This window comes from Antechinus flavipes, chromosome 4 (genome assembly GCF_016432865.1).
Source record: "Antechinus flavipes isolate AdamAnt ecotype Samford, QLD, Australia chromosome 4, AdamAnt_v2, whole genome shotgun sequence".
NCBI lineage: Eukaryota > Metazoa > Chordata > Mammalia > Dasyuromorphia > Dasyuridae > Antechinus > Antechinus flavipes.
The window spans coordinates 40,966,713-40,990,227 of NC_067401.1; the positions used below are offsets into that span (position 1 = coordinate 40,966,713).

At 40.9% G+C, this 23,515-nt stretch overlaps 8 non-coding genes across 8 annotated transcripts; 5 read left to right on the plus strand and 3 right to left on the minus strand.

Moving 5' to 3' along the window:
- Positions 1–3,101: 3,101 nt before the first annotated feature.
- On the plus strand, positions 3,102–3,175 carry TRNAI-AAU (transfer RNA isoleucine (anticodon AAU)). The gene has a single exon. It is a non-coding gene; the product is annotated as a tRNA-Ile (tRNA).
- A 3,520-nt stretch (positions 3,176–6,695) lies between these two features.
- Positions 6,696–6,766, plus strand: TRNAG-CCC (transfer RNA glycine (anticodon CCC)). Its single transcript has one exon. It is a non-coding gene; the product is annotated as a tRNA-Gly (tRNA).
- Positions 6,767–7,417: 651 nt separating this feature from the next.
- TRNAQ-CUG (transfer RNA glutamine (anticodon CUG)) lies at positions 7,418–7,489 on the minus strand. Its single transcript has one exon. It is a non-coding gene; the product is annotated as a tRNA-Gln (tRNA).
- Positions 7,490–11,200: 3,711 nt separating this feature from the next.
- Positions 11,201–11,271, minus strand: TRNAG-CCC (transfer RNA glycine (anticodon CCC)). The gene has a single exon. It is a non-coding gene; the product is annotated as a tRNA-Gly (tRNA).
- A 2,640-nt stretch (positions 11,272–13,911) lies between these two features.
- TRNAG-CCC (transfer RNA glycine (anticodon CCC)) lies at positions 13,912–13,982 on the plus strand. The gene has a single exon. It is a non-coding gene; the product is annotated as a tRNA-Gly (tRNA).
- Positions 13,983–19,622: 5,640 nt separating this feature from the next.
- Positions 19,623–19,694, plus strand: TRNAQ-CUG (transfer RNA glutamine (anticodon CUG)). The gene has a single exon. It is a non-coding gene; the product is annotated as a tRNA-Gln (tRNA).
- Positions 19,695–21,532: 1,838 nt separating this feature from the next.
- TRNAQ-CUG (transfer RNA glutamine (anticodon CUG)) lies at positions 21,533–21,604 on the plus strand. The gene has a single exon. It is a non-coding gene; the product is annotated as a tRNA-Gln (tRNA).
- A 633-nt stretch (positions 21,605–22,237) lies between these two features.
- Positions 22,238–22,308, minus strand: TRNAG-CCC (transfer RNA glycine (anticodon CCC)). The gene has a single exon. It is a non-coding gene; the product is annotated as a tRNA-Gly (tRNA).
- Positions 22,309–23,515: the final 1,207 nt, after the last annotated feature.

Sequence of the window (23,515 nt, forward strand, 5' to 3'; positions counted from 1 at the left end):
TGTTTTTCTAGTTCTACTCACTTCAGTTAGTTTCAATTCATAAAAGTCTCTCCATCTTCATTTGAAAGTGTTCATGTTTTTCTTATGACACAATAATATTCTATTATGTTAATATATTATAATTTCTTTAGGCATTCCCCAATAGATAGGCTCACTATTTGTTTCTACTTTTTGGCAACTCTGAAAAGAATTACTATAAATCCTTTTCATTTTCTTTGATCTCTTTGTTGTGTAGGCATAGAAGTGGTATAGCTGGGCCAATAGGTACATATAATTTAATAATTTTTGGCGCTTAGTACCAAATTGCTTTCCAGAATGGCTAGACTAACTGACAGCTTCATCAACAGTATATTACTCTGCCTGTTTTCCAAAACATATTCAACAATTTGTTGAATTTTCCTCTTTTATATTTTTCAGTGTGATGAGTGTGAAGTAGAACTTCAGAGTTGCTTGAGTTTGCATTTCTCTAATTCTTCATGATTTGAAGCACTTTTTTCAATGTGGTTATTAAGAATTTGAATTTTTCCTTTGAGAACTGTGTTCTTTGATCATTCATTTATTGGGGAACAATTCTTCATCCTATAATTTTGAATCAACTCCTTGTATAACCTAAAAATGAAATCTTAATCAGAGAAACTTCATGCATATAGTCTTTCTCCATTACTTGCTTCCCTTCTGATTTTATCAACATAAAGTTTATTTAAACAAAATCTTTTTAATTTTATGTAAACAAAATTCTGTTTTATTTTCTGTCATCTTTTCTATCACTTTTATAATCAGAAATTCTTTTCCCTGAAAGATAATTTCTATTTTGCTCCTTTTAATTACCCTGTGAAATCATCTTTAGGCATAAGTTACATAACCCATTTTAGAATTTATCTTGAGATATGGTGTGAGATCTTGACTTATACCCAATATCTGCTCCAGTTTTCTCAGGGATTTTTTCAAATAATGAGCCCTTAGTCCTGTAACTGGGGCACTTGGATTTATGGAACTACTGTTTCTTTGCCTCTGTATACCTAATTTATTTCATTATTGGACTTCATATTTTTATTCGGTTTTAATCAAGACATTTTAATGATTACAGTACTGCCTTTTACTATAATTTGAGAACATATGCTTATCAGTACCAGACTTCCTTCGTTCTCAGACTTATAGTTAACTGTTACTGCAAAACATCCTGCTTGTGTGTCCCATCTGTTCCACTCTCTATACTAATCCCTCTTCAAAACTCTTCTTTGTGGTTTTCAAGAGCAAATTACCCCCTGCTTCTAGGCTGTGGGCTCCATTATCTGGTTGCTCCATCATGAATGACTAAAAACTTTCCTTTTTAACAAATACCCTCCCCCAATTCAACAGGAACTCCTCTGTATCTGGGGAATGGATTTTCACAGTTGACATTTGTGTTTTATTGGTAGTATATAGAAATACAGGTAATTTATGTGACTTATTTTATAACATGTATCATATTGATTTTATGCAGCTTGACTGAATTTATTGTTTAAATTAATTTTTTGCTGAATTACTTAAGATCCTCTAAATAAGTCATGTCATTTCCCAAAAGGCAAAAAATGTGTTTCCTCTTTAACTATGCTTATTCTCTTAAGTTCTTTTCCTTTTGTAAAAAATTGCTTTAGCCCTCATTTCTAGGAATTTCTTAAATAGGAAAGTATTCTTCCTATACTCTTTATCTTGTTAGAAAGCTTATCTCCATTACACATATTTGCTCTTGGTCTTTAGATAGCTAGGCCTCCTCTTGTTTGTTGTTTAGCAGAAATGGTTATTACCTTTTATCAAAAGTCATTTTTACCTCTATTAATATAATCTTATGATTCCAATTATTTATATTATGAATGACATTTATAGTCTTTGTTATGTTGAATTATTGCAACATTTGTGGTATAAATTCAATGTGGTTAAAATGTATAATTATTCTAATATGCTGTAGTCTATTTGCTAATATTCCATTTACATCATATTTTCCCCCCTGATCAATTATACAAGGACAAAAAAGAATAGGTTGAAGACATTTCTCATTCACTGAAAGCATAGTCTCTGAGGAAAATGTTAGCAACAGATTCTGTTTTAAAGTGGTAATTTCAGACTTCAGATTAGAACAAAGAAAAGGAAATGAAGGTCCTCCCTTTTAACAGTTAAATATAGTTAAGCCAAACAAGTTTAGTTATTGGCTGCTTCTGAAAACTTCTAGTTCACTGCCTCTGTTGGAAAATCTGGGATGTCCCTATTAAGTTTTGCATCAGCCGCCTTTGTGAAACTATCTAAGTTGGTTTTTTTTTTGTTTGTTTTGTTTTTTCATTACGGCAGTCATTGCATAACTTGTTCTGGTTCTGTTCACTAACTCTCCATCAGTCCATACTAGCTTCCCCAAGATTCTCTGAATTCATCTCTTTTGCCATTTTTTGCAGCCTGATGATATTACTTTATATTACTGTAGCATATATCCAGTCATTCTACAATCAGTGGACATGCTCCTCACTTCCAGTTTTTTTTTTTTTTTGGGTTTTTTTTTTTGGGGGGTGGTGTTTTGTTTTTCTTTAAGTGTTTCTATAAATCTTTTCTTACACAGTCCTGCTGCATCGCTGGGTCAATCATTCCAAAATACTGTAGGAAATGGTTGAATAAATTCCCATTTCCGACGACAATGAATTCATGAATCTTACTAAGTTGTGTCCGATTCTTTGCGACCCTGTGGACCGCACAGTATATGGGGTTTATTTCGACAAAAAGGACTTGCCCAGGTCACAGCCAAATTTGAACTCAAGTCTTCCTGATTCCAAACCAAGAGCCATGAATTCATAATTTTGTTTTTATTCACATCCATTCTTTTCGGGTGGGGGGGGGGGGGAGGTGGAGAGAGGGGGGAAAGGAGGAAGAGAGGAAAAAGCGGGGAAGGATTCCCAGAGAAAGAAAAACATTCTGTTATTAGTAGGCAAGTTCTAGTGTGCAAAAGACTATGGGAATGTTCAAAAACTCTGTAATCTGATTACATGGATTTATCTGGAAAAATTAACTATTTTAGGAATCCCACAAACCTTTTCAGTATTCATGGAAGATTTGACTAAAAAACCTTTCTTCGTGAGGGCCGGTTAGCTCAGTTGGTTAGAGCGTGGTGCTAATAACGCCAAGGTCGCGGGTTCGATCCCCGTACGGGCCAATTATTTTTACAAAGTCTATTTGTAAATCAATACCTCGGAAGCCAAAGGCCCTACCTGCTGCAGCTGCCCAAGGGAACAACGAAACTAACCAAAAAAAAAGTCAAATTTGAAATGCTACCTGTTTAACCCGGCTAATAATGACCCAGAGATAAAGTTCCCAGCAACAGTTGGGCTGAAGAGAATGCCAAACCTCTAAGTAGAATTACCTCACCTCCAATTCTGAAAATGCGCCTTTTATTAATAAACTCTATTTAGTCACTCACCTAGAGTTTCTAAAATACTTTTTGTTAGTACCTTTCAGGTCAACAGAATTTCTCTTGCCCAACCACTCCAGAAAACCATCCCATTTTACCAGCAATAGGCTTTATAGGAAAATAAATGAATGAATAAATGAATAAGTAAAAAGAGGAAGAAGGGGGAAGCAGAGCAAAATTGAACATATTTTAAAAGAATAGAAACATGTGGAACGTGCCACCGCGGTGGACCTCCGACGCTTCCACTGAAGAGCGCAGATCGGGATGTCTTCTTAGGTCTCTCCTTAAAGGCTATGCTCTTTGTAATTTTGTAATATTCCCATCTGAACATTTTGTGTGGTTGCTCTTTCCGCAGACATGGTGCTCGTCCGTGTAAATACTAGCTCTGTTTACTTCAGTCTGCATCAGAGCGTGGAAATCGCTCCATCTTCTCTAAGTTCTAATTGGTTCTAATCTCCAACAATTCGTAATTGGTCCTTGTCTACAGCACGGTCCTATTCCACGACATTCACGCACCACAATTTGTTCAGCTGCTCCTCCAGAACATCCGCATCTGATTCCTTGAAACCTTGCCGTGAGCAGTCTCTGACTGGTACGTCCTCTGAATCACGATTGCTGTTCTCTTTCCACAAAATACAGGGAACCAAAAGGATAAATGCACTGCGTGTCCAATGACACAAATAGGAAGAAACCGTTGACAGGAACTAGGAAACACGCAGATTGGATTGTCCCAGTTGCTCAGCAATGAATCAACACCCTCCTCGGGATAAGTTGACAGGATTCGGAACTCAACAAGAATTTTTCTGGTCCGTCGCCATTAACTCCAAGCAAAAGAGCTGACTCGAGTGGGGGGGCGTCCAGCTAGCTAGCTGACTGTTCACTAGTTGGAATGGCCCAAAGAACGGTTCCGATATCCTGCTGCACGTGACGCCGTTACCCGCGAGGCGGGAAAGAAAAGCAAACTCCTAGGAGTATTGAGGAGCAGCGCAGCAGCATTGAGGTGGTGTGTGGACACACTTAATCTGGAAAGAGACGCCCCCCGTCTCCCCCTCCCCACCCTCACCCCCATCTAGTTTGCTTATCCTTTCCCCTTGCAGGAGCCCCAGCCCGGCGTCCCCAGGAGGGCACATTGGTGCCCTCCCCCCCTAGTAAGTAGCCTGTGAGCGTTCCGGAATGATGTCGCACTATTCAGAGCATTGGGTGCCAGGAGCTAAGTGGGGTTGGCTGATACGAGATCTACACCCCAGAGAGAACGAAGAAAGAAGGAAAGGACCCGTGTGAGCAACAATATCTGTAGGGACAAAGAAAATAAAGGCCTGCCCATCGACTGGGGAACGGCCGAACACAATGTGATATTTGAAGGGAATGCATGCCAGCGTGCGGTAAGAAATGCAAAAAGAGTTTCAGGGAGAACACAGATGTTATACGATCCTTGACATTTTACCGCCATGGTTTAAGGATGGAGCTGCAATCGGACTGTTTCTCCCTTGTTTAAAACTCCTAGCTTCTCTTGTTTATGTGACTGGTTTCGGCCCGTTTTTATTTCTGACTTTCTTTATCGATCTTATTATGTTAAGAGCATCACTGATGGCAAGCGGGAGCCTGGTCTCTTCTTCTTTGCAGTTTCTCTCTGTCACTCTGTGTCAAGCTGTGTCTCTTTCTGAGTGTCTCTTTGACTCTGTCTCTGTTTCCCTCTTTATCTCTGTGTCTTTCTGTTTCTATGTGTCTCTTTTGGTTTTTCTCTTTCTGGCTTCCCTTCCTTCCTCTCTCCATCCCTCTGTCTCTCTCTAGCACCGGGTTTGAGGTAGATAACGTTAGCACGATCCGTGTGAAAATATAACTGAGACTAAATACCAGAGGCCACAGTGAGCTCCAGAGCTCTCTCAGAAGCTTCTGGATCCCTTCTAGACCCAGCGCCCAATTAACTGCTGGGAAGCTGTGGTTAGCTGAATCACCGAGTTGTTTTCACGTAAGTATCTTTATTGAATGTCCTGTCAGAGTCTGCTCCTAAGTGTTCTGGGGTCACTATGGCTGTACAACTCTCGGCGCTTGTAGTTAGTGGTGTGGTTATGTATTTCGGGCTCTCAGTGGACCCTATAATTCAGAACTCTTGGTTTTGTCTGTGCACAAAGTCTTGGTCATCAGCGTTAAAAACGCTTCTCCGAAAGGCAACGTGAGAACTGCGAAATTCCCAGACGTTCATGAATCAAGTCATTGTAAGCTACTGTAATTGGTTTGGAAGGAGAGAGGCTTTTACATATCCTTTCCTAGTTCCATTAAAAGCCATATAGTTTATGCTCTCCATTGTGTTACGGTTGATTATTATTCGTCAAGCCAAGAGAAAGAATGTAAAAATGAAGCTCGGGACAGTGTTTAGAGCTAGAGAGTTCTATGTGGGAGCGACCCGAGTGAAGTCGGGCCTCGCAGTGGGTTAAGCCGGGTTGTGTGGGCAGATGTGCAGACGGGTAAGGGCTTGGAGGGTCTGTTAGCGACCTCTGGGACTTTGGGACTACTTTGTACGAGTCCGTGGACTTGCACAACAGGAACGTGAGGCCTTGAAAAATGTACTGCTTGTGTTTCTACTGGGCTTATATCCCAAAGAGATACTAAAGAAAGGAAAGGGACCTGTATGTGCCAAAATGTTTGTGGCAGCCCTGTTTGTAGTGGCTAGAAGCTGGAAAATGAAAGTATGTCCATCAATTGGAGAATGGTTGAGTAAATTGTGGTATATGAATGTTATGGAATATTATTGTTCTGTAAGGAATGACCAGATGGATGAATACAGAGAGGACTGGTGAGACTTACATGAACTGATGCTGAGTGAAATGAGCCGGACCAGGAGATCATTATATATCTCAACAACGATACTGTTTGAGGATGTATTCTGATGGAAGTGGATCTCTTCCATAAAGAGAGCCTTAATTGATCAAAGATGGACAGAAGCAGCTACACCCAGAGAAAGAACACTGGGAAATGAATATAAACTGCTTGCATTTTTGTTTTTCTTCCCGGGTTATTTCTACCTTCTGAATTCAATTCTCCCTGTGCAACAAGAAAACTGTTCGGTTCTGCACACATATATTGTATCCAGGATATACTGTAACCTATTCAACATGTAAAGGACTGCTTGCCATCTGGGGGAAGGGGTGGAGGGAGGGAGGGGGAAAATCGGAACAGAAATGAATGCAAGGGATAATACTGTAAAAAATTACCCTGGCATTACCTTTACATCGAGGACCCACCTACGAGCGAAGGGCTACTGTGGGCATTGGTGGTTCAGTGGTAGAATTCTCGCCTCCCACGCGGGAGACCCGGGTTCGATTCCCGGCCAATGCAGTTATATTTTAGGAATCCAATCTCTACCTCTCTGTCTTGCACAGACAGCACACATCGCCCCTCCTCCTGCGCCCAATTAAGTTTCTCAGCCGCCCCTCCACAAATTGGACTAACTAGAACCTCCTGGCACGTCGGAGACGTCTTCCTCACCCTATCCCTGTTTTCCTTCTCCTTCTCCTGGCCATTGCCATGCCGTTTGTGTGCTTCGTTTTTCCCCCAATAGACTTTGTATCGAGCACCTACTGCCCCATAGTCTTTTGCTTGAGTGCCTGTCTTCCTATCCCCAGTGCTTAGCACGGGGCCTGGCACACAGCATAGATCCACTCACCACTTGAATGACTGACTCTTTGTTGAGCTTCGTAAGACGAGTTCTGGATCCTCAGCGATCCTGGAAGGGGAGAGAGAAGTCCAGAAATGGGGTAAAGAATCAATTCCTTCCACATAGGCTTTCCCCAAATACACATTTCAAATCATGCACATTCCTGGTTCTCTTTTTCCTAGCTTTAAAGCACAACCCAGGACCCACGCAAAAAAAAAAAAAAAAAAAAAAGTACTGATAACTACATCAAGTCAGTCCATCATTTTGGATCCAGTGTGATATAACTGGGAAATAAGGAAAGAACCTTTTCCTTGAAGGAAGAGGAAAAGGAAAGGTCCCACCGAGATTTGAACTCGGATCGCTGGATTCAGAGTCCAGAGTGCTAACCATTACACCATGGAACCACCTGAAGACATGTACTCTTTCACTCTTTTTCAGCAAGATTCAGACCATGTACTTTCTGGTGCACTTTTTTCTTTTTTTCCTTCAACAAATTCAACCTCGTCTGTGAATAAGAAACAACGTCTATGGCAACGAACACAGCACGGGACATTTCCATTGATCACCCGTTTGATTCTGAGGGTGCCTTATGTAGTTGTGTGATTCTCGTCCTTTCTTTTTTCTGTCTCCGTCTCTGAAAGGCCCTAGGTGGAAAGGAAACCAAGCCATACTAGGAGAGGAGGATTGATTCTGGTCCTTCCGGATTGTGGTTCTGAGGAGATAAAGTTATCAACGTATTCCCTCTCGTCCAAGTTAAATAGGCTCCGCACTAGAGCTTGTTGCTCCTGATCATTTTTGTGTACTCTTTTCGTAGTTGGATTCGAAGATGAGTGCTTTAAGGAGATCAGTCTCTGACCCCTTTTCATTCTTTATATCAGGGCTTCTTAAACTTTTCCAACTCGCGACCTTTTTCCACCCGAGCAAATATCAATCCCGATATATAAGTATATCAAACATATACAAATCAAATGTTTGTTGAAAATAGATTATAACTGCTTGCATTTTTGTTTTTCTTCCCGGATTATTTCTACCTTCTGAATTCAATTCTCCCTGTGCAACAAGAAAACTGTTCGGTTCTGCACACGTATATTGTATCCAGGATATACTGTAACCTATTCAACATGTAAAGGATTGCTTGCCATCTGGGGGAGGGGGTGGAGGGAGGGAGGGGGAAAATCGGAACAGAAGTGAATGCAAGGGATAATGTTGTAAAAAATTACCCTGGCATGAGTTCTATCAATAAAAAGTTATTTAAAAAAAAACGAAAATAGATTATAATTTCGCGTCACTCACAGTTAAGTGATTCCCTATAGATTCGGAACTTATTGTTTAAAAAGTGTTCCTTACAATAGTTTCCATAGGATACTTATCAGATCTTCTTATACTCCAAAATTCATGGATTCGAAATCCAGCCGAAACAATTGTTCCCTCTCCATATCTCCCCCTTCTCCCCCCCATAAGCTCTAAGTCCGACCTAGGAAGAGGAAAGAGGTCTCTTTCACATAACTAACTGTCGAGAGTCCCTGAGAGCCCAAGGGTTTTCTTGAATCCAAGTTGATATTCCATTCTCAATAAAAATGCCGAATCCTTTATTAGACATATGTCTGAGGCACACTACTGGAAAAGATCCCTGCTCTGACAGTTCCAGCGCTCTATCTCCTCAAATCACTCATCCTCGAATCCAACTACGAAAAGAGTGCATAAAAAAGGTCGTGACCCTCTCACGAGGTCACGAGGTGCAGAACCCTCTAAGAACCACAGTACAGAAACGCCATTACAAACCCTCCTCCACTAATATGGCCGGGTTTCCTTTCCACTTAGGGCCTTCCAGAGACATGTAGAAACAAGAAAAAGAGTTCTTCTCAGTCTCAGGTGGGGAAGGAAAAGAAATGGAGAAAGAGCGCATTTAGGAAGATGCTGGCGAGAAGGAATCAGGAATCTCCGGGAATTTTCCAGTTTTCCGCTCCATAAGGAAGGGGAGAAAGATAGAAATAAGGAGAATAAAGGGAAAGAGAAGAGGACGAAGAGAACGAGGAGGATGAAACAGAGACAAAAATGGAGACGGAGACAGAGATGGCACTGGACAGCGAGTGTCTGAGTAATTGAAGACCTCGTGATCTGTGCACAAAATAGAGCTGTCCAAATTAAAGTGGGATGTACAAGCTCCAGATGTTGGTGAAAGCTAATGAAATAAAGCAATGCTTTCAGAGGTTCGATGATCTCCTTGTAGGCATTCTGGACACTGGACTTGCTTCCGAGTCTATCGTTTCAATTTCACTCACTGGATATTTCTTCGGTTTCATTTTTAGGAAATTGCATTTCTCTGTGCACGGACAAATATGGTTCTTCTCTTGATTCTCCTTGGGGTCCAATGGGACAGATTCTTTCTACTTAGCATTTCTTCCACTCCTTTGCGTCGAGGCGCTATTTGACTAGGGAGCTCTGGGAGCATGGTTCTCCCAAGCTTTTCTGCCTCTTTGCGCTGACTTCGGTGCTTCGTCCACCAGGTGCTGCTCTCCTGCTTATCCGGATCTCAGAGTCAATACACATCTAAGTAAGGGTTTTGTGGGCATTTCTCTGTCCTTGGTGTCCTTGGTTCCTAGCTTAGGACCTTGCATAGTACGTAGTAGTCTCTCGATGTTTTGGGGATTGCATTGTATGCCTTGGGACCGGGAGAACAAGAAATGTGTGCGCGTGAGTGCTTGTGTGCGCGTTTTCATGTGCCCGGGAGCCGTGTGCATCGAACTGATTATCTGTCCCCATTTCTTGGTCTTCGGTCCCCTGCTTTCCCTCTCACCCTTTCCCCCTCCCCGCCCCCGCTTCCAGAGAGTTCAGATGCTAGCCACGATCTTATCCTGTAGCGTCAAAAGCTGAGGTAGGCGCTCTTTTAGACTTTGAGTGAATGGGTTAATCCCTAAGAGAATATATCAACGGCGCTGAAATACTTGCGCTTATACCCCCCCCCAAAAAAAATTATCAATCAGGTTTTAACGGGAAAAATAGTCCAAAAACCCGGACTGTGAAAACGGAGAGCAGAGAAATGGGTATAGCAGAGCCCATTACCCTATCAACTTAATTAAATTCCGGAGCCATCATAATATTGCGAATGTAACTCCAAGGCACGTTTCTCCCCACCCTACCCACTCACTACACTCTACCCCAGTTCATATAAACTTTCCCAGTATATTCTGAAATGAGTCCATCAGTTACTTCTTGTAGTGGATTCCGTTGTATTTATATATCATATTTCGTTCAGCCACTCCCCACTTAATGGGAAATCTCTCCTATTTTCAAGTTCTTTGTTACTTCAAAAAGGGGCTGTAACTACTTTTGTACAATGTCTTTTCCTCTCATTTTTAGCTCTTTGGGGTATATATCTAGTGGTCAAACATTTTCTATCAGCTTTATATAAATTTATATTTATATAAATTTAGCTTAGTCGTAGTTACTTACACTACTCTCTAGTTCTACCCTCTAAAACAAGTTTGTATAGAATAGATTAACTTAAGTTGGGCTCCAAAGCATAGGTTAAGCTTAATCCTAGTAGTCATAAGTTTCATTTAGATAAATTTAGGTGGCCTCAAGGTACCGACGGAGCTTTCCATATGTGTGCGCCCCAGATAAGATGCTTTCTCCTCCTCTGACACTTCTAAAAGTTGTATTTTAAAAAGCAAGGTTTTGTTCACCTGTCAGCCGGCCTAAGCACTCGGTCACTCAACGCGACTCGCTGGCCTGGCAGGAAAGCCGGCCTAGATTCGATCAGATGAAATCCACGATCTCGCCTTGTTGGTAGTCGGGGTGATCCAGTACCCTTGATTTAAAGTCTGTGACTTTCTATCCTCAGGAACAAATCTGGGGGTGGAGATCGGGACCAGAAGAGGCTATTTGGTTTTGCCCGCAGCTTTAAGAGATCTTCCAATATACCTGGTTAATTCAGGCAGCTCTAAGTGATCTAACCTAAACAAGCCCTTAGGCATCTACACCTGTTGTTTCAATAAATTACGTGAGTTGAAAATTAAGCCCACCTGGAACTCAGTCACCTTCCGCACTGGTTCAGCACACTATGAAGAACCACTTAAAAGGAAACGAGGGCTTAAGCATTGGAAGAAAAAGACTGCATTGGCCGGGAATCGAACCCGGGTCTCCCGCGTGGGAGGCGAGAATTCTACCACTGAACCACCAATGCCTCCCTATAGCCTTTCGTTTTCCCTACTTCTCTTCTTTTATTTTAGGGGGTTCTAGCTAGTGAAATAGGGATATTTTTACAAAACTACCTCAATTTTCTAGGCCTCAGGTACCCATGGTGTACCATAGCAGCACCAGTGTACTTCTAACTTCCTTGACGCCTCGAAACTTACGCGCCTTTCCTCTCTCTCCTTAGGTTTCTTTGCTCTTGTCAAGGCTCAGTCCTCAGAGACTGTGTATTTCACTCATACGTGCATGCAATCTGGGTTCAGAAATATATTTCACTCAGATATAGGTATAATTCTAGCCCCGGATCCCTTCTCTGGAATTTTTTTTTTTTTAAGCAATCAAACTCTCCCTCGAAAACGGGTTGGGAGAAACTAGACACTCTAGAAAAATCTCCAGTCATGCCTTCTCCAAGCCACAAGTAGTCAGATCATTGCGGATGTATACATAACTTACATGGACAACACAAATTCAATTTATATAAGCAATGGGCTTTTTTTCCCCATCCCTTTCTTCTTAACTTCCCTGAAAACTAATGTTATTAAATATTGTCTCCCCCGGACATCTTCTCCAAGCTTAGTTTTTTGTTTTTTTTTTCCCTTGACACAATTGTATTATTTCTTTTACTATTCGTCTATTTCTTCCTCAGTCTCTTCCAATTGTTCCTCATTCACCTACCACATTTTAATTGAAGTTGTATCCCAAAGCTTTGTCCCGGACATTCTTGTCTTCTCTCTAAATATCATTTCTTTTTTGTAAAAAATAATACTAATGATATGTTGGAATCTTTACAAATTGTTAAGTCATTAGAGTTGATAGAGACAATATTATCTAATTTGGCATGGTTCAGTATTATTGATCTGATCTTACAAGGAGATGTTATGGGCCAGAAGAAACAATGTATTAAGTGGAACTAAACCTTTAGAGAGCTCAAATAAGCAAGAAGCTCTCAGGGCCAGAGAGCACTCTGGGAGGAATCCCACAATCCCACTCTTGGAGAAAGAAATAGAGCTTCAGTGAGCCAGTTAAGTTAGTTACTTCGGAACATTGCCAGAGATGGGAGAGGAGCACTCTGGGAGGAAGTCCACAAGCCCTCTCTCGGAGGCAAGAGAGATTCATTTCAACTTTCACCTTGGTGTTGACTGGAGGCTGAAAAAAGCAGAGGCAGAACCAAAGGACAAAGTTGCAAGAGCTCTTAGAACCAAGGAGAAAGAGAGAGAGAGAGAGAGAGAGAGAGAGAGAGAGAGAGAGAGAGAGAGAGAGAGAGAGAGAGAGAGAGAGAGACCTCTAAGAAAACTAACCGGGCTATATTGAAGGACACAATAAAAGATTTGAATTTTTAGCACCTGGCTGCATTTGGGTGATTATTACTTTTAACTGAAACTAAGGCTGTCTCCAGAAAACCTCCCAGAGAAACCTGCTCCCAGAGATAACTACATAATATTATTTCAGAGAAAAAGAACACCACAATGACAGACATGTTTCTCTTCCAACCCCTCCCCACATTTAAAAAAATAAAAGCAAAGCAAAAGCCCCGTAACTAATATTCATTGTCTAGCAAAACAATTGCTTGCACTATTCATATCCAAAATGTATGTCTCTTTTTACATTTTGGATTCATTGTCTCCCTGTCAGGGGATTGTCAAAAAACATTATCATCATTCCTCTAAAATCACTGTAGATCATTACAAAGGAAAGAAATTTTCAATCTTTCCCTGTTGTTTGTCTTTAGAATGTTGTTGTTAGTTGATAAACTGTTTTCTCACTTTCTCCCTGCCTATACTCTGTCACAGTTTATATAAACCTTCTCAAGTATATTCAGAAATGAGCCCATTAGTTACTTCTTGTAGTAGATTTTCTTATATTTATATATCATATTTTATTCAGTCATTCCCCACTTGATGAGGCATCTCCCCTACTTTCAAGTTCTTTGTTACTTCAAAAAGAGGTTACTTTTGTAAATTTTCCTTTTCCTCTCATCTTTATCTCTTGGGGTATAGATCTAATGGTCCTTCAACATTTTTTTTCTATCAGCTTATCAGTTCCCATTGATTTAAGTACCAATTCTAAGCAAAAGACTCCTTAATACATGTGTATATTATTACATATATATATATATGTGTGCATGAACATATGTAAATGATATATACACTTATATGTGCATGCACATATATGTAAAGACATACACATGTGTGCTGTTTAAGTAAATACATGTGTACATATGAAATGGCTGGTTTCTGCTTTCTCCTTGAAAAATTGACTTTGTGTGAAAATATATTTGAAGTCCAAGAAGAGTTATGGTATTGTTGCTCGTGTGTGTGTGTGTGTATGTGTCAGAGAGACAAAGACACTCTAAGGATTGAGCTGTGGGTAAGAGCAAAGAAAGCTAAGAGGAGATTGAGAAGCACGGATTTCTAGGCGTCAAGAATTTTAGGACTGAGGGTCTGCTGGAGCTATTGGTGCCACTATTGTGCAGATCAGGGACCCGAGGTCTAGAAGGTTAGGTGATTTTGTAAAGATTTCCCTGTTTATTTTTGTAAAGATTTATTATGCCCTGTTGTCCCCAGTTCCTAACTTCGCCTTCCTCCCCAGTCGATAGTAGAATAGAAGTATTAGGAAAAACGCAGGAACCAAGGCATTGGTGGTTCAGTGGTAGAATTCTCGCCTCCCACGCGGGAGACCCGGGTTCGATTCCCGGCCAATGCAGCTTCATTTTAAAGATTCATTCACTCTCAAACACCCTTCCTCTTTGAATTGTTTTAAATGATCCTCTGTAGGTTGTAAGGGTTTCCGAGCACTTAATTTGGTCTCTCTTGGACTCACCCATTCAGTCAAGGTATAAATAAGTATCTACCGCAGCTTCAGGCTCCAGAATTTGGAGCGTCCTGACACTACAAAGAAGCAGGAAGAGGGGCAGGGTTGAGGGTGCGTCCGAGGATCAATATATAAGGACAAAGAATCTGTTCAATGAGCAACTCCCAAACATTTGAAAACAGGCACACGCGCACTCGCGCGCATACATTTCTTATTTTCTCCCTACCAGGGATACAAAGCAATGCAAAAAATACCGAGTAAGAACCTACAGCGTAATGTGCAAGGTCTTAAACTAGGAACCGAGGACATCAAGGCCAAGGGAAATATACTCAAATTGCTTAGTTGGATTGTAGTGACGCCGAAAGCCGGCGATCTAGAAGGGTGTCCTCCTTTACGTAGCTGGATTCGGGGATGAGTGATATGAAGAGAGGGACCATCTACCGTTGCTGCGTGAAAGGAACTCCTTCCTCTTCTAATCGCTAAGGGAGAAATGGACTTAGGGAAGATTTGAATAGCGGCGCGGAGTTTCTTTTCGATTTCCAACAGTGCATGTTTGACGTATAGGACGAACTGTGATAGTACAGCATCGAAACTATTGTGAAGAATGAAAAAGGGGGGAGGTAAGGGAAGGAATACATACACATAAATATACACAGAGAGACAGAAATAGACAAGAGCAGGGACAGGGACGGGAATCTGAGAGCGACAGAGATAGACGCCTCCACGGAGTCATACAGTTGATGAATATGGACCCATACTTTAGCCCCTGGGCTAGCCTATGAAAATTATTAACATAAGCATTTTGTTTTAAAAAAAAAAAAAAAACACCTTTGCTGAGGCCGCAGAAGGAATGCTTCCTAACTATTTTTGAACCCAGGCAACTATATTGATGTTTTGATTATTTCTGTGTTCAATAAGTGCTGTGCCTAGACTACTATCTAAACAAAATAGTTTCTAACAACCTCTGCATTTCTATAGCAATTTTAGTATTCCCAACGATGGCTTAGAGCCAGATTCCTGGCATATAAGCAAACATCTGCCGCCTGACACTAATTGCCAATTAGTTGCATTTGCTACTTGAATCACCTGCTTTTGCGAAATAAAGCTTTGATAGAAAAAGAACCTATGTGAAGATTCTCACTCCAAGCGCTCTCCCGAAGCAGTTTTTCCTGGTTCCGAAACCTAGAAAAGGGGATCTCCTTTGAGGATCCTGGAGTTCTTGTCCAATTAAAAGAAGCAGAGGTAGGTGCTTCCCGTAGCATTCAGAAGGTATTGAGGGATCCTCTTTAAAACCCTGGATCACTCAGCATGCCCCACTCCCCAGAGTAATGAATATCTCAGTTTGTAGAGATTGCTAACAAACTCATTACGGCCACATTATAGCCCCTCTGTCAATCCCTCTCATCTCCTATCAGATTAATAAAAGAGAATGCTGGAGAACTATAGGGAAACCCCACCTGTTAGAAATGAGAAGATAATAAAAGCAGTGGAAATCCCACACATCTTGTCCTATTAGCTTCCCAACCTAATTGAGGGGTGTAGGAGTCAGACCTTCCCTCCCCCCAGGGTCAACATTCCCTGAGCTCTGACACCTGAAACTACTACTAAAAGGAAACACTGACTCTAGCCAGCAAGGACCTCTAAGTAGTGCACTCTGGCACACCCTCCCAAAGCTGGGTCAGCTAGTGCCTCCAAGGCTGGCCCAGTCCTTAGCAGGTACCATCCAGCTGCTACTCAAGAGTCAGGTACCCCTGACAGAACCTAGTGTGGCAGCATAAGGTCGGGGAGCCAGTCAACCTCTGCCTTTGGTAAGTCCACCCTTCTCTGTTTCAATTGCAGAAACGTATTAGATATATAACTTATGGCAAATTATTTCATTTCTGTTTGCTCCAGTTTTCTCATTTGTAAAGAGAAATAATAAAGGTTTTTGTTGTGAGGATCACATGATTCTAAAAGTGCTTAGTATAGGGTAAATGTTAAATGAATGTTAGCTCTTTTATTAGATAATATTTTGTAAATGCAATTTAGGAGTTTGGGCATTTGCTCTTTTACTTGAAATGAAGCAGAGATTACAGCTAAGACAATTTGGCTATCACTTATGAAAATTCCAAGATTGTTAACTAAGTTATTTAGAGCTATTTTCATAATTCTAAAATCTAAAATTGGTGATTATTGTGTGGGGGAGAAAAAAGAATATGAGGTGAAAGCCTAATCAGTTCACCTTGGGATCTTAGGGTGTGCAGCACCCTTTCCCCACTTCATAAATGGGGGGAGCTGTCAGAGAACCCAGCCCACAGCAGCCCCAAGGAGAGATGAGGTGGACAGGTAGGAGTAGCAAGCTCAAACTAAATTTGTAAGCTTTTCAGGTTTTTTGAAATCATTTTTTGAGCAATGTTATCAGACCTGAGAAAAAGAGCTTTTGGGGTATTATATATATATATATATATATATATATATATATATATATATATATATATATATATATATATATATATATATATATATATATATATATAAATAATGTTCTGGTTAGTTTTCTGGGGGTCTTAGGACCAGCCTTCATTTTAGCAGAGTAATCACCACGAAAATAGCCAGGGATAAAGTCCAAATTTTTTATTATCTCCTTCACAGTCTGTCTCCTTCACCTGGGGCTCCAATAGCTTTCTGGAAGCCCTCAGGAAGGGGTCTTGGTTTCAGTGGAAGAAGTAGGAGAGCCATCACAATAGTCTGTATCTTGAAGTCTCCCTCTGAGTTTGTCCCCCAGTTTATATGCTCTATATACTCAGTATACTGAGAAAAACCAATTATTGTCACTAGGGATGCATTATTTTTGTAAGATTAAATCAATCCTACTGAACTAGAGAACTCATATTCTAGAACTAGATAACCATTGTCATCAATTCCACTGAGTTTAAATCAATCATACTGAGCCTTAAGTATATTTTTCCAACGTTCCTGCCCTTTACATGTATAGTTTTCAAACCGGAAATGTATTTACTGAGAATCTATGTTTGTTTATTATATAGAAATGAATTCTAATTTGGATAGGTCTTTACACCAATCTCAATTCAAGGAGAAGAAAAAGAAAAAGAAGTGAAAGAAGGTAAGTGAACTTTCTTCTTTTCTGTGAGTTCTAGTAAATTTTTATTGCTTATTGCAACTTTAATGAGGGTAGAATCAACTGGTAGAATTAATACACTATGATTAGTGAAATTTACTATTTGAGATAAAATCTCTTGAGACAATAACTGATATTCTTTTGAAATTTTTAATTCCAGTATGATTGTCTGATGGAGCATTAAGTTAGTAATGAACTATCCCAGAGAAATGCCACAAACTAAGAGGGATGTGATCCTGAACTGGTTACAGGTAGTGGTCCTTATCTGGGCAAGAGCTGAGAGGACAACCTTGGTCTTGTTTCCTTCTGGCTCATTTTCCCAGTAGTGTTAGTTTGAATGGAAGTGTTTCTCACCTGATTATTCCTGAGTCTGACGAGATTGAATTGTTACTACATTGTCATCTGTGACTCCTACTTGAAGTCACAGAGCTAAGAATGCTTTATCCTGCCATATATGTGCCTCTAGGCTTCAGCCTGAAGAAACCAGTTTGATCACATTATAATCATGTCCCTGCTTTTTCCTCTTACAACAAATTTCTAAAATCAGAGCAAGTGGTCAGTAGAAGATATGAATACAATACAAGTATGTAATATCTTGCTGGTTTCAATCTAGAAAATGTGTGATCATTATATCCTAAACAATCTGGTAAGTGAGTATTTGGGCTAGTCATCTGCTTGTTTTTAAATGTATATGTCTGTATGAAATAAGGTCCTTAACTCTTCCAAAGTAGTGTAAGAACAATTGGCTATTGATACAGCTATCTGTAGGACCTAACTGATATTTTATTGGTTGTTGAAATCTGAAATATCTCCAATGTGGTTTGGAAGAAGAGAATTTTAGTGCAATCAGTTCTCTTAAAGAGATGTAACCTGTAACTTCGTTATTGATCTGAGGGCAAGGGTTTATATATGTTTTTAGCAAAAGCAACATTAGGTATTTTTCCCATGGAAAACATGAACCACTCTTTGTGCAAGTCCTGATGTGTTGTATAGGAAATGACGATTTTGGTGGGTGGAGGCAGGGGAGTGGAAAAGGAAGGGGAAGGAGAGACTGCTTGCATTGCCATTGCCATGGCTTTTCAGCTCAGATCCCCCTCTGTTAGCTGGCTTCCTGTGGCAGTTGCCCATATTGCTATCGCAATCCTTATTCACCTCTTCACTTCAATAAAGATTGAAGATTTTTCCCTTAATCTGAATTCCTGACTCCTGGCTGATTTTAAATACGTGGTCATTACACAGTATTATCTTGACAATGCTTTAAGCAGCTTCCAGGTCTTAAGCTTATCTATCACCCCTTCACGTGGGACCTTGTAACGCAGACTTGGTTCTACCTTCACTCTCAGCTTAAAGCAATTATAGAAGAAAAGACTACCTTCTTTTCCCATGAAAAGAAGTGAGAAAATGTAGGGGACATTTTGGATCATGACTTTGGCCCCTAGACTGGCCTATGAAAATTACTAACATAATTTTGTAAAATAACGAATATAAGCATGTTTAGACTTCCTAAGGCTGAAGAAGGAATGCTTCTTGAGTTCTTGAACCCAGGTAACCATATTGATGTTTTAACTATTTCTGTGTTCAGTAGTTGCTGTGCCTAAGCTACTATCTAAAAAGATATGGTTTTTAGCAACTTCTGCGTATCTATAGCAATTTTATTTTTAATTAATATATTTATTATTTTTTGTTTTCCCCAGTTACATTAAAACAATTTTTAGATTTGTTTTCAAAACTTTGAGTTCCAGATTCTCTTCCTATCCCTTCCCCCAATTCCTATTAAGAAAGTACATGTGAAATTATGCACAATATTTCCCTAAAAGTCATGTTGTGAAAGAAAAACATAAATTCCTTCCCCATCCCCGGAAAAAAAAAAAAAAAAACACGAGAGGGGCAGGGGCAGGGGCAGGGACAGGGACAGGGACAGGGACAGGGAGAAATAGTTCTTTCTCTTGATGTAATAGGATTTTTCATCATCAATCCTTCAGGGTAGTCCTGGATTTAGAATTCCAAAGTCACCCAGAGTTAATCATACCAGAACATTGTCTATAATTATTTTTTCCTAACTGTGGCTAATGTTCCTAACTGTGGCTTCAAGCCAGATTTAACATATAGAAGCATTCTTCTCCCTGACATTGATTGCCAATTAGTTATCCATGCAATTTGGCCTGCTCGATTTTGCGAAATAAAGCTTCGACTGAAAGAGAATCCTGTATGAATGTTCTCACTCCAACTCCAAACCAAACGCTCTCCCGCAGTAAATGGAAGTGTCAAGTGATGTGTTTGCAGGCGTAGACATTGTTCCTTTTTTCTGGAACAGCGCACAATTTCTTGAGGAAAAAAAGGAATTCACTTTTGCAGCTGAAGGTAAATGCTCTAATACTTGCTGAAAAATGTCGAAAGACAAGGATGACATGTGTGGTTCCATGGTGTAATGGTTAGCACTCTGGACTCTGAATCCAGCGATCCGAGTTCAAATCTCGGTGGGACCTTTTTTCAAGTATTCTTTCTGATGGGTCCTGAAGCTTGATATGACATTTTGTGCTTAGGCTCAGTTACATTTTCACACAGATCGTATGAATGTTACTCGACTCAAACCCCGCGCTGGAACTGGAGAGAGAAACAGAGAGAGAAAGGGGAAAGGGGGAGAAACAAAAGGAGAAGGGGGAAGAGGAGGAAGAGGAGAGGGGAAGGGAGAGAGAGAAACTGCAAAGAATAGGCTTCTTCTGCTTGTCCTTTACCACAGAGATATCTCTTTCCCAGAACTCCCTAGCCAAAAACTGCCTCGACGCCAAGGAATGGAAGAAAGCTTAAATAGAAGAGTCCATCCCATTGGATCCAAGGGAGAATCAAGAAAAAGAATTATATTTGTCCGTGCATAGAGAAATGCAATTTCCTCCCAATAAGTGAAATGGAACTAATAGACTTAGAAGTGAATCCGGGGTCCGGAATGCCTACAGTAGATCATTGAACCTCTTAAAGCATTGCTATATTTCACTTTCTTTCACCGACATTTGAAGGCGTGTTCATTCCACTTTAATACAGACTTCCGTTCCTTAAACAGCTATATTTTGTTCAAGAGCAAATGACAAGGCCCTCAATTACTCTGTCACTATCTGCACGAATCTTTCATCAGTCTCTTGTCTCTATCTCTGCTTCCTCCTCTTCCTCTTCCTTCTCTTCCTCCTCCGTTCTTCCTATTTCTATCTCTCCTCCCTTCCTTCTGGAGCAGAAAACTGGAGAATTCCTGGAGATTCCTGATTCCTTCTCGCCAGCACCTTCCTAAATGCATCCTTTCTCCAGCTTTTCCTTCCCCACCTGTGATTGAGAAGACTTCTTTTTTTTGGTTCCACGAGTGTCTCTGGAAGGCCCCAGGTGAAAAGAAAACCCGGCTATCCTAAGCAAAGAAGCTAGGTAATGGTGTTTAGGAGACTGCGGTTCTGTGGGGGGAGGGGGAGGGTAAAGATATCAGTGTGTTCCCTCTCGCTCAAAAGCTTGCTGGTTACAACCATTTTTGTATACTCCTTTCGTAGTTGGATTCGAGAATGAGTGATTTGAGAAAATAAGGCTCTGGAGTTGTCAAAGTAGGGACCTTTTCCAATAGTACGCCTCACACGTCTATCTGTTAAAGGCCTCGGCATCTTTGTTGAAAATGGAGTTTCAACTTCGATGCAAGAAAACCCTGTCGTGCTCTCAGGGGCTGTCGACAATTCGTTATTTCTTTCTCTTCCAAGATCTGATTTAGAGCTTAAGGAGGAAGGCAACACAGTTCAGGGGAACAGTTATTTCTGCAGAATTTCGAATCCAGGACCCTTGGAGTGTAAGGAGATCTGATAACCCTGAGGAAACTGCTGTAATAAGCTTTTTAAACTGTTGGGAGATAATCTATATAGGGAGCATCGTAACTGAATGTGGGTGTCGCGAAATTATGATTTATTATCAATAAATTTTTTATTTCTATATCTAGTTGATGTACCTATATAGTCGGAGTCATGTAAAATAAAAAAATTATCGGGTAGGAAAAGATCGTTTTTCAGAAAAGTTTAAGAAACCCTGATGTAAAGAATGAAAAAAGGAAGGGGAAGACAGGAACGGAAACGGAGGCTGAAAGAGAGAAGAAGTGAGAGAAGGACGGGAATCAAAGGGCGACAGAGATGCACCACAGAATCAGGTAGTCAATGGATATGTCAGGTGGTGTGTTCGCCGCCGTAGACGTTGTTTCTAATTCCTAAACAAAGTTTAATTTCTTCAGAAAAGAAACTCTTTTTCAGAGGAAGGTAAATGGTCTGAATCTTGCAGAAAAAGAGTGAAAGAGTACATGCTTTCAGGTGGTTCCATGGTGTAATGGTTAGCACTCTGGACTCTGAATCCAGCGATCCGAGTTCAAATCTCGGTGGGACCTTTCCTTTTCCTCTTCAAAAGGTCCTATCCTTATTTCCCAATTATGTCACGCTGGATACAAAGTGATGGACTGACTGACTTCTTGCAGTTATCAGTATTTTTTTTTTTTTTTGGCATGGGTCCTGGGTTGTGCTTTAAAGCTAGGAAAGAGAGAACCAGGAATGTGCATGATTTGAAATGTGTATTTGGGGAAAGCCTATGTGAAGGGAATTGATTCTTTACCCCATTTCTGGACTTCTCTCTCCCCTTCCAGGATCGCTGAGGATCCAGAACTCGTCTTACGAAGCTCAACAAAGAGTCAGTCATTCAAGTGGTGAGTGGATCTATGCTGTGTGCCAGGCCCCGTGTTAAGCACTGGGTATAGGAAGACAGGAACACAAGCAAAAGACTATGAGGGCAATAGGTGCTCAATACAAAGTCTATTGGGGGGGGGGGGAACGAAACACACAAATGGCATGGCAATGGCCAGGAGGAGAAAGAAAACAGGGTGAAGGAGGAATTTTCCGAAGTGCCAAGAGGTTCTAGTTAGTCCAATACAGAGAAGGGCGGCTGAGAAACTTCATTGGGTGAAGGGGAGGGGCGATGTGTGCTGTTGGTAGAAGAGAGGGCAGAGATTGGATTCCTAAAACACAACTGCATTGGCCGGGAATCGAACCCGGGTCTCCCGCGTGGGAGGCGAGAATTCTACCACTGAACCACCAATGCCCACAAAAACTCTTCACTCGTAGGTGGATCCTCGATGTAAAGAAATTCGAAGTTCTTTCTAAAGGCGGTTCATTTTTTAAGGTCTCACGTTCGTGTTGTGCAAGTTCACGGACTCGTACAAAGTAGTCCTAAAGTCCCAGAGGTCGCTAAGCCCTCCAAGCCCTTACCCTTCTGCACATCTGCCCACACAACCCGGCTCAACCCACTGCAAGGTCGCTCCCACATAGAACTCTCTAGCTCTAAACATTGTCCCGAGCTTCACTTTTACATTCTCTCTCTTGGCTTGACGAATAATAATCAACCATAACACAATAGAGAGCATAAACTATATGGCTTTTAATGGAACTAGGACAGGATACGGAAAAGCCCTCTCTCCTTCCAAACCAATTACAGTAGCTTACAATGACTTGATTCATGAACGTCTGGGAATTTCGCAGTTCTCACATTGCTTCTCGGAGAAGCGTTAAAATGATGACCAAGACTTTGTGCACAGACAAAACCAAGAGGTGTAAATTATAAGGTCCACTGAGAGCCTGAAATACATAACCACACCACTAACTACAAGCGCCGAGAGTTGTACAGCCATAGTGATCCCAGAACACTTAGGAGCAGACTCTGACAGGACATTCAATAAAGATACTTAAGTGAAAACAACTCGGTGATTCAGCTAACTACAGCTTCCCAGCGGTTAATCGGGCTCTGGGTCTAGAACGAATCCAGAAGCTTCTGAGAGAGCTCTGGAGCTCACTGTGGCCTCTGGTATTTAGTTTCAGTTACATTTTCACACGGATCGTGCTAACGTTATCTACCTCAAACCCGGTGCTAGAGAGAGACAGAGGGATGGAAGGAAGAAGGAAGGGAAGGAGAGCCAGAAAGAAAAAAAACCAAAAGAGACACATAGAGACAGAAAGACACAGAGATAGAAAGGGAAATAGAGACAGAGTCAAAGAGACACTCAGAAAGAGACACAGCTTGACACAGAGTGACAGAGAGAAACTGCAAAGAGGAAGAGACCAGGCTCCCGCTTGCCATCAGTGATGCTCTTAATATAATAAGATCGATAAAAAAGTCAGAAATAAAAACGGGCCGAAACCAGTCACATAAACAAGAGAAGCTAGGAGTTTTAAACAAGGGAGAAACAGTCCGATTGCAGCTCCATCCTTAAACCATGGCGGTAAAATGTCAAGGATCGTATAACATTTGTGTT